This window comes from Zeus faber (genome assembly GCF_960531495.2).
Source record: "Zeus faber genome assembly, chromosome: 5".
In the NCBI taxonomy this organism is placed as follows: Eukaryota; Metazoa; Chordata; class Actinopteri; order Zeiformes; family Zeidae; genus Zeus; species Zeus faber.
In genome coordinates, this window is record NC_137192.1 from 11,737,485 (window position 1) to 11,747,213 (window position 9,729).

A 9,729-nucleotide genomic window follows, 5' to 3' on the forward strand; every position below is an offset into this window, starting at 1 on the left:
ATCCTAACTCAGCGTTCACTCCCTCACATTCACATGTATACACAACCACACACACAGACACGTATTGAATTACACACAACCACTGTCAACACACTCCCAGTCGCTGACCTCTGAGGTTTGGTTGAATGGTAGACCATGGCGGAGCTCTAAGTGGACGCAAGCCGACCAGATGTGGTCGTCTAAGCCCATGGACCTAACAAGTGGCTGCGCTGGCCAGTGGCCCCACCACCACCGCTCCATGGGTTAGCAGACAGCCCTAAAATAACCCATTGGACACGGTAGCTCGCTACCAGTGGAGCACTGACACTAAACATAGACCGACGGAGGTTTACGCTGAGGTTTAGAAGGGGTGGGGGAAGGAGGGGTTGCTGGCTGTCTTTAACCTTGATGTTAGTTATGTTAGTTATTAAACCCAGGTTTTGTGTCTTGGGCGGTTTGCGTGGAGGCCATTAGAGTTTATTGCTGCTTTGGGTCACTGCTAGAGCTAAGCAGTCTTGGAATTCTGGGCTTGTTTGGTGATTTTATTAGTCATCTTTCATGCCTTTCCTTCCAACCTTTACCCACCCCTCTGCGACACTAACACTGTGGGAGGTTTCCGAACCAGTAGGGTAACTTTGAACTTTTTGGGTTTTTATGTGGGGATGTTCTTGTTGAAGGCCAATGGTACAGCGCCTACTTGGTGTAGAAGCCAGTGACCGTCAAGTTGACGAGTGGTGTTTGAAGGCCGACACAGGATCTCTAAAATTGACCCAGTCTGCCGGCCAGGGGGGTGACAAATTTCACCCCTCCACTCTAAAACAGTCATTTACAGCTGAGAATACTGTGAGTGTGAAAGGCCTCCCTACGGAGGAGCTTCCGGGACTTGGGTCCGGTAACAAACCAGACCTTGCCAGTAAGGAGGTTCATTTTTGCTTTCAAAGGTCCCGATTTTTATTTTTTTATTTTTCTTATTTCATACTTTTTTTCTGTGGTCCTTTCTTTTCTTTTCTTCAACCTTAAATGATTTGTGTCTTAATTATCTGCACTGCATCACTTTCATCTCAGTTTGGCTGGCGTTGCCAACCTTTTCTTTCCACTCTGCCTACCGTCATCCTCCCTCACTGTAGACCGGACTGTGAACAACAGGAATAAACTCCTCATCATCAGATTACAGACTTGCGTTGTGGCTCTGTTTCCAGAAATATGTAATAATTTGCACATGGGTGCTAAATGGGTCCCAGATGCTGGGGGGGGGGGGGCTTCATCTGTTGTTGGGGCTTTGGGCCGTTCTGCAATCTCTGATCTTTGCGATGTCATCAAATAGAAATGTGCTTGCTCATAGCTATTTTCCAGAATCCCAGACATATTTATGACCGATTGTTTTGCAACATTTTACCTATCTGTTCATTTTTAGATGAAAATCCTGAAACATTTACCCCGGCCCTTTCCCATTGTATTGATTGGATATTGTTGGAGGAAAATTATAAATCTCTCCCTCCCCCCAAGTTGGATGAGATGAAACTCTCACAGTTTTATGTGCAATCAATATCCCGACAAAGCGGGGCTGTGGTGTGTCCGTACGCTCTGTGGCCTTTAGGGTTGCAGACAGACGGTCGCATGCGGCGATTGAGTGCAAAACAGCCCATGATCAATAGACATCAATGCCAGGTATGCACCGTTTCTCTGTGAAAGCGCCATCTTCGGGAAAAGACGCCCACAGAAGGCCACAGTTGCTAACTGGGGTGGGTGTGTTTGTGTTTGTGGGAGAGGGGGAGGGGGGGGTGATGATTTACTGATGTCCATGGGCACCCAAATGGTAATAGAGGAGCGTCGTCCTTCAATTCCTTGCCTTCATTGTTCATTCATTTTCATTGTGTGTGTGTGTGCTTCAAAGGCCCCACCCCAAAGCATATCGTGTCAGTGTTTTAAGATGGATCAGACCAACGGGGAATTTATAGGATTCTGGGTTTTTGTACTATAGGAAGGCAGGCGTGCAATCGGTAGAGGCAGCATCAGTCCAATCCATAGGTCGATCTAGAGAATGTAAGAATGTATTGGCATGTAGCGTGGTTGTTGATGGATGGGTGCTTAGACGTTCGGCACCCTTTTTGGGGATGTTATGTGTCGTCTATGTGTGTTTTATGATCTTCGCCTTTGCTCTGAGCGCTTGTTTTATCCCTCATCATTCTACCGTGTGACTGTGAGTCTCTTTGTTTTTTTTTCCTCTGCCTGAATCGACCACTGTGCCACAGTTGACCCCGTGATGTGCCCCAGTGCTGGCATGGCCGACTGAATGTGATTCATTCCGACGCCTGTGTCAGTATTCTGGCTCGTACACACACCCACACACACATTCATGCAAAGCCTGTCCAGCTCAGGGTTTGACGCCACCCACTGAAACACTCTCCCGGGTACCGGAGGACCAGAGCAGGCACCAAACACATTTCAGCTGCACAAAACTTGTGCGCTGTGACGAGATTAGGCACGGAGGATATCGTCAGAGCCCCTCCAGATTAGCATGTCGTCCTCGGATATGCCAGACGTCATTGTTGGGGTTGGATGAATCTTGAACAAACAGTGGGGTCTTTGATGACTGGAGTTACAAGAGCACATGGTCCTTTCGTGCGATGTGTCCATGTGAGAAGTTTCAGTCTTTCAGCCGGTTTTTCTTGCAATATTTCTGCCTTCCAGCAGACAGTGGCTTTCTTAAGAATTCAGCATTCATTCTACATCCAGACAGTGCGTTGAAGGGTAATTGCTAGTGCTCATTCATTAGTGAGGAACATGATTTCTGAAGGGAATTTATACTCAAGTCATTTTTCTCTCCGGCATTTCTGTGGCATTCTTACTGTGTTTGCTTGAATTTGTTTGGTTTGATCCTGAGAGTGAATGCTGTGTTTATGGCTCTTGACGCCTGTGTTGCTATTTCAGAGCCACCACGCACATGGACGCTGGGGGTGCTGAAATAGCAACAGTTAGGGCCACTGAATCCAGGCCACCAGTCGGAGAAGTGCCGCACTTGGTAAATGGAGGCTATTTCAGTACATTCACACAGCAATTAGATAAGGCAAGGTGTGTGTGTGTGTGTGTGTGTGTGTGTGTGTGTGTGTGTGTGTGTGTGTGTGTGTGTGTGTGTGTGTGTGTGTGTGTGTGTGTGTGTGTGTGTGTGTGTGTGTGTGTGTGTGTGTGTGTGTGTGTGTGTGTGCGCTCCTATTTAAATGTATGTGTGCATTTGTTTCCTCTGCGTGTGTCCATGTCCAAGTATTCTGTCTGAATACTTGGCCGTTCTTTCACTTTCCTGGACGTTTTTGTTTTTTTTTTCCAGTTAACCCGCCCCAACCCCCCACACCCACTCCCACCACCACCCACTGCTGTGCTTTTAAAACAGTGCCTTCATTGATTCTTACCTTCATCTTCACTAACCTCCACCAATCCCCTTAGTGTGCGCCATGTTTGTCCACTTCAACATAGAGCCTGCTTTGACAAAAAATAAATAAAATAAAATAAATCTCCAATCATAATCAACGGCATTGTGCGGGTATAACACACACCTCGGTCCCATTGCTGCATGCTATGCGTGCGTATAAGTGTGTGTGCATGTGCGTGTGCGATTTTGGCTGTGACGTCACATGCGTGGCGAAAGCGTTGTGTAGAGCTCCAGAGGGGGCAGGGGAACTTCCCATGCCTGAAACAAATCACTCCGGCCAGGCTACACAGAGGCCTGGTCTGTGGCACGGAGTAGTGCGGGAGCGCCAGGACCCTGCGGGGCAGACGCCAACAACAAAAAAAAGGCTTTAAAAAAGGACGTGAAGTGAATAACAGTGTAAGACACCCACCCCTACCCCCGCTCCTTCTCCCGTTGCGCAGGGAAGCTCACACTCTCACAAACACTCCCCTCTTTTCAGGCGGACAGACGCACGCCTCACACCGAGCGGTTCACAGTTCAAATAAACAGCGGCGCGAGCTGGGTCTGCTGTAAACGGCAGCATGTCTGGGCCATTTAGTTCCTCTCTCCTGCTGCCTCTCTCTCACTAGCTCTTAATGAGCCATACTCTAAATATGGTGAAGGAGGAGGATGGGGTGGGGGCATGCAGGCACTGGGAGCACGGGACGGTGTCAGGGAGCTGGCTGGGGGTCGCCTGAACAGGTGGATGAAGAGGAATTGTAAGAATAGATACGCGAGCCGCCATGCTTCCTTCTCGTTGCACCACCTGAAAGATGGGCATCCACCTTTCTTGGTAGAAGAAGAGCAACATCCTTTTACATTTACATTACATTTACATTTAGTCATTTGGCAGACGCTTTTATCCAAAGCGACTTACAAGGGAGAATAACATTCAGCTACATTGCGACAGAGATGATTTTGATCGCAGTTATTGTCACAATGAGATTTGCAGATTAATTCACAGGGTTGTTTGAGGACGTCCCCTCACCCGAAACTCCAACATCCTCAACAGTCCAAATGGCAGAGGGGGAAATGTTGAATCAGGGGCATGTGCGTGTGTGTGTGTGTGTGTGTGTGAATGCGTGTGTGTGTGTGTGTGTGTGTGTGTGTGTGTGTGTAAGAGACACATGTAAGATAAGATAATTTCATTGACATCACATTGTGGAAACGACTGAAAAGGTATTCAAGACCAACTGTGGAGTCCAGACATGAAGAAGCCGCTGTTTACTTAGAGAGATGTTCTGAAAGTCGACCTTGGCAACATGGAGCATGTCGAATTCAATTTGTTTATCCTTATGGAATATGCGTGTGGGATATAACAAACATTTTTGAATGTGTGTGTGTCGGTGTCTTGGTGTGTGGGCTCACATGATCTCAGGGGCCCTGTGAATAGTTTGGTTGTGACACGTTCCTCATTGTGTGTGTGTGTGTGTGTGTGTGTGTGTGTGTGTGTGTGTGTGTGTGTGTGTGTGTGTGTGTGTGTGTGTGTGTGTGTGTGTGTGTGTGTGTGTGTGTGTGTGTCTGTGTGTGTGTGTGTGTGTGTGTGTGTGTGTGTGTGTGTGTCGACCATTCTGTCATTTATTGTGAGGGGAATTGAATAGTCAGCTCAGACTAAGAAACATTTTGTTTCTTTTTTCCATTTTTCTGTGTTTTCAGTTGTTTTTTGATCTGGTTGACAGGGTGTTTGGTGTTTGGTTACTTCGATTTTTTCCAAATTTAATTTCATCTCCCTTTTTGAATTCATCCAGAGATGTTGAATGGATCAATTTATTTTCCTTGCACAGGTGCTCGATGTATTTTACCTAAAGCAAAATGGCTTACAGGTTTAAATTGAGGAAAACTGCAATCTCTCGGGTTAGCCCAAATAGAAAAGTCAGTTGGTGATTTTCGATTGTAAGTAGCCATTGAGGATATCTAAAAAATCAATCACTTGATCTGCTCTAATTTTTCCGTTAATTGTTCTGTTAACTCTGGTTCAGGTTCTCATTTCTTTTATTTGCCAGTTCCTCTGTTGGACGCCCTCCCGTGTTTCATCTGCAACAGGAAACTGTACTCGTCTCTATTTGCCCCACATCTACACCCCACCAGGACCCCGCTGCTGATTCATTCAGCAGACTGTGTGCTCCGTGTGTCTACTGGGGTGCAATTACTGCTTGTGTTGCATTGTGGTGTGTGCACTGCCGTTTCATTAATCTTAATGTATCTGCACAGATCCAAGTTTGCGCTTGTGTTTGTATTTGTGTGCTGAGGAACAACTTTCCTTCAGTTCAGTGGCTACAGTGGGAATCAGATAAAGACATCTGATGTCATATCAAACCCTATTATGTATTTTAGTTTCCATTTCTTTCTCTAAATACCGTACACACACACACACGGATTCCCAGTAATCTGATCAAAATGAAAGATGGGAAAAACTCATAGTTCAACTTTGCATATTGAAAGAATATTCTCCCTTTGCATTGGGTTGTGTTGTCAGAGGATTTTGAGCCAGTCCGCAGGCGACGTTGTACCAAGTCTGAAGATAAACTTTGTGCGCTTTCTTCTCGAATGTTCCAGATTCAAGGGAAGGGCCTTTAGGCTGAGCTCTGTTTGATGCACTAATCCCCTGCGCCGCAGCTCTGCCACCAGTCCTCTAAAAACAAAATATTTGATTGTGGCCTAGCTGTGGTTTATTTAACCCAAAGTTTGTGCTTAAAATCCTTACAGGAGAGGTCTGTCGAAGCAAACACTGATCTTGTTTGGACCGTAACAGCCAAGGATTTTTTTTTCTCCCCATCTGTCTTGCCCTTCACTCTGCACGGAGTCTACTTCTCCCGGACTGCCTGCTCCGTCTCTTGGTGTGACATTTTGAAGCGTAAGAAGCGGCATAGGCTAACTAACCAAATCCACATTCAGGACGTCGTTTTCCTATTATCATGGTCCTTTTATCATCTTCCACCCATTCGAGCTATTGGTGTTAGTGTACTGTGAATACACTGATGCAAGGAAAAAACAAGGTTAGAGAGGCGTTTTCCTGCACAGTGGCTATTGTGTTGGTGTGGCTTAACGAAGCCGTGACAAAGAAGGCCAAGATCAAGTGTCAGAACCGTGGCTGCTGCTTCACATCTGTGGTCAAGCTAATTAGGAGACGAAGATCCATTATTGGTGGAACATCTGGTTGGGGCGACATGGCGAGCGTGGCTGTCGCAGAGCATACCGTGGATGGGGCGCAGAGGTCTTGCTATCGGAAAGACGTGAGCTGAATGGAAAAGATCAGTGATGAGGGGCCGAGCGAGAGAGGTAGAGAGACTGTAACGTCGACACTGACACCCACCACCTCTCATCTGTGTCATGATGACATCGGTGGAGGCTGAATGAGCGTTGAGTCAATGAAACTGCTGCAGGGTGCTATCTGTGGGAGGTGTGGTGGGTGGGTTGGAGGGTAATATGTAATATGTGGCTTCACAATCTTTTCAATGGATTTCCCAGCACAGATGGCAAAGTGATACAGCTAGAAAATGAAATCTTTCAATGCATAAACCCTTTGTCTCTCCGCTATGGACATGGGAATAAGAATTTTAAAGCTGTCCCTTTAAAGCTGTCCCCTTGTTCCCCCTTCATCCAACGGATTCTCCCAGCTCCTCTTTTTCCCCCAACAACAGAACATGACCTAGATATGTTTTGAATAAAAATCCACATGTACAGTATGGCTGGGAAATGCTGGTTGAGAATGAGCCTTTGAAGGGTATGCGGCGGCATGGACACTGTGCTCCATAGCCCAGGAGACCCGCTGTCTACATTGGAGGTGGATGGCGTGATGGATGGGTGGAGTGATGGGGGGGAGGGGGGGGGTGAGGGCTTAGAGTAGATCTCCCCGCTTCTGTTGAGTCCTTGGGAAGGTGGGGCCGCAAGGGGTGGAAATAGCTGGAGAGGTGATTTCACAAGGTCGCCAGTTACACCACTTACACCTGAAACTGAGGGTCCTCGCCCCCCTGCTCTTTCTGTCCGTTTACTTGTCTCTCTGTGGCATAATGGCTTCCCCAGCCCTGTTCTGCCCAGTCATGCAGAAGACGGAGAGGGGGAGTCACGCCAAGGGAAAACTGAATTTGTGTGCTAACGAACCCCCGAGCTAATTAAAACTTCAGCCAAGCCAGCTACTACTCCTCATTTCCCTCATTTCCTCCCCTCTGACAAATACAATTTCATCCCCTTAGCCTGTCTAGAATTAATCCGGTTAATGTTCAACACGGAGCGAATAATAGCCACTTATCTGCTGGGAACACAAGTACAGAGGGGCTCTTGAGTTGAGGGCCCCATGTGCCCCCTTGGCCTTGTAATGCACTAAATCCTTCCTTCATGGGAAAAAAAATTGGCCAGTGTATTGCTGGAAAATGGCAATGGCAACCGGTCAGATTGCACAAGTTATTTTTTTTTTATAGCACAAACCAAGACTTTGCTATAGTTTGATGTCCCCGGTGGTGCTCTGTGGAAGAAGTTGGGTCCAACACTGGTTTGATAAGCCTCGACCTCAGTGCTCAAACTCATCAAGATACGATTTGTTTAGTTCTTTCTCCACGGTGGTGGCCATGCCAGAAAGTACTTGCTGCCTCTCTCTCTCTCTCTCTCTCTCTCTCTCTCTCTCTCTCTCTCTCTCTCTCTCTCTCTCTCTCTCTTCTCTCTTGTTCCCTCTCCCCCACTATGCCAAATCAGCTGTTGCAGTGAGTCCCAACTGCCTCATGTGTTGACTCTAGAGTGATAGCCATCAGCATTTGCCACATGAAAGGAGAGGAGAAGCTGTTCTTAAAAAATGTTTAGGGGGGAAAAAAAGGGGGGGGGGGGGGGGTTAAATTCGGACATTTGGGGAAACAATTCATCTGAAATCCATGGGATTGATTTAAGAAGCTTGTTTTTCTTGTGATATCTATGGTATATAAATGAGTTAAATAATGTTCTCATGTGATAAGATCCTTTTGACTAACTGCAGTTTCCCCACATATTTCAGATAGGCATCTGGCCATGAGGCAGAAAGTACACAGAGTATCCTGTGCTTTGATAGGCACAAAAGCATTGATATGATTCTGCATACTTGGAAAGTAGTAAACCTGTTTGGCTCACTGTCTAAAATTACCAAGCAGAAGCTCTATGTGCATGCCAAAAGTCCAGCCAATGCTATCTGTGGCATGTCCTCCAAGCCGGCCTCTGTTTATATTCGGGCTCTGGCATGGCATTTAAAATGGGCTCACAACAGGCCTGGGAACTGTTTATTGGGGGAAAGGGCAAGGCTTATGGAAGGGAACGGCCGGACCCAAACCAGTTTACCCGTTCTGTGGTTGTTGGGAGCAGCGGACGCTGTCACTTAGAGCCCCTTGTAAAAGCCCTGCGGATTGGCCATAAGTACAGCCCGAGTTGTAATTGATACTCTTGTGTTTGGTCGAGGGCCGCGATTATATGTTCTTGTGTGTCAGACGACGACGACTAAGCAGCAAGTCCACCCCGCCACGTGTGAGAGGGAAATCCAGGCCAGAAAGACAGTTTTCACTAAATAGAAAAAACTGAGCAATAGTGAAACTCCCCGGATATCCAAAGTGAAAGAGACTGCAGTCCCTAAACACTGAGGTCGTTCGGAGCCACAGGCACTTTGCAGCTGCCTCAGAAAAATTCTTCCTTATTCAGCTTTTCCACCCTGATTTCAAAGTTGATTTCTTTGTTGTTGTTGTTGTTTTTTAATCTCCTCTTCCCTTTTTTTCTTATGTTTGACCAAAAGGCAACCGTGGGGCACACTGGGAAGGAAAACAAGTCTAGTGTTTATTTGATTACTCCTCTAACCAAATTCCCTTCTATCCACCCTCCAAGTTCCCCTTTAAAATTATCCACAAATGTGTTAGGTTTCACTTGCCAGAAAACACTAGATTTGTGGTGGCTTTGGACTCTGTCTGCCTCTTGACAAATGATGCACATAACAAAAAAAACCAATTAGCCCTGGTGAGATATTGTCAAACGGTGCTCTTGTTGATTGTGGATTTAACGCAACAATGCCGCCTCAGAAGCATGTTATTGAATGCCTGGGCCGACAGACTAAACTTATTTCTCATTGAATGTGATGGTGACCTCAGTCCCTCCATTGGTCCCGCCCATTTCTGGTCTTATGGGATCTTCTTTTTATTCATCTCCTCATAATGGTCCCCAATTGATCCTGCAAAGTGTGTAGCATGTGCAGCACCATCCAAAATCCATTGCACACCAAGCTGCAACTCTCTTGTCCTGTTATTAACTGTTCCTTGGCTCTTCAGAAATAACCAAGACAGAGATGACCTTGGGGCAATACT